Below are 1,380 nucleotides of genomic sequence, written 5' to 3'. Positions count from 1 at the left end.
ATGAAGCTGATTCATCTCCATTTTCTTTTCACCATGTGACAGTCAGCTACTCTTGGTTGCTTATTTCCTTCATTCTCTTTGACTTTCTTACTTCTGATAAAGCCTTATTTGAAGAGTAAAACATGTTAGGTTTGGGTGATTTGATTTTGGGAGCACCTTCTGACTTTATTTTCATTTAGGTTTGTATGTTTTAATTATTCTCCTGACACGTTCACCCCGCCCCCCTTCTTCATTTTTGTGGGGTGAGACATGCCTTTTGTCAATGCAGTCTTGATTAATAGAGAAGCTTTTTTGTAGAGATGGTGATAAATGGGGCTCGTCCATTAGTGGTGGTTTGTGTCCACATGGATAAGTGTACCCGTATTACATATCTGAGACATAGATATTTTTATAGGGCAGAAGACAGATAGCCCACATCTTCAGCAAGATAGTATTTACTAGAATACTTTCTCTTTTTCTTGTTCATCTAATTTTTATATGTAGCTAATAGATGGGAGAGACAGATCCCCCACCTCCTCATACCGGCTGGTGTTGGTGAGTAGACCTTGAGTGTACATATCCTCTTAATAGCCTGGAGCCTTTAAATTGAATGTAAGAGGATATAATAACCCTCATATTGTCTATATGTGTATATCAAGGGAAGTTAGTCATGAGTTAACTTGGTAAGTGTAAATATTACCACATAGAGATAGAACTTTGTTTCATAGTGGCATTGACTTCACCATATAGGGATACCTGTTATGGTCATTTACATACCTTTTATGATTTATAATAAAGATTACGTTTTAGATAAGCACACCTTTTAGTGCATAGGGAAGTGCACCCTTGTCTAGTTCTAGTTAATTTTTGATACAGTCAAATTTTATCAATATCACAGGCTTTTGTATATTCATCTCCATTTACTTTTGTGATCAGACATTCAGCACTTCTCTATGTGAGGATCTGCTTAAACCAATTAATTAGCACAAATTTGTACAAATGTGCATAACTGTACAAATTCATCTGTAATTTACGCCAAACTTAGTAATGCTATAACTTAAAAATTTATTAGCATTATTATTTTTCGGATAAAGCTTAATAATGCTAAAACGTAAACCTATGTTATGGCTTTCAGTAGACTTTTATTTACAGTAGGTTTGCATTGCTATAATTGATGTGGAGAGCAGGTATTTTATGTTATCAAGCTATATCACACAGTACTAGTGAATTTGCTATATCATCTGCCAGGCTTCCTAAATGTAGGATAAAGAAAGTCACAAAGTTCTTTCTCAGCAGCACTGGTACTATGGGGTGTGGTAGGATGAATGCAGACACAGGCTCCCCTCCTCCCTCATTTCTACATAATAGAAACATGGTCCCATAAGGAGGGGCAGTCACTGC

Source organism: Aquarana catesbeiana, linkage group LG02 (assembly GCF_042186555.1).
Source record: "Aquarana catesbeiana isolate 2022-GZ linkage group LG02, ASM4218655v1, whole genome shotgun sequence".
Taxonomy (NCBI): Eukaryota; Metazoa; Chordata; class Amphibia; order Anura; family Ranidae; genus Aquarana; species Aquarana catesbeiana.
Note: the sequence above shows the minus strand (reverse complement) of the source record.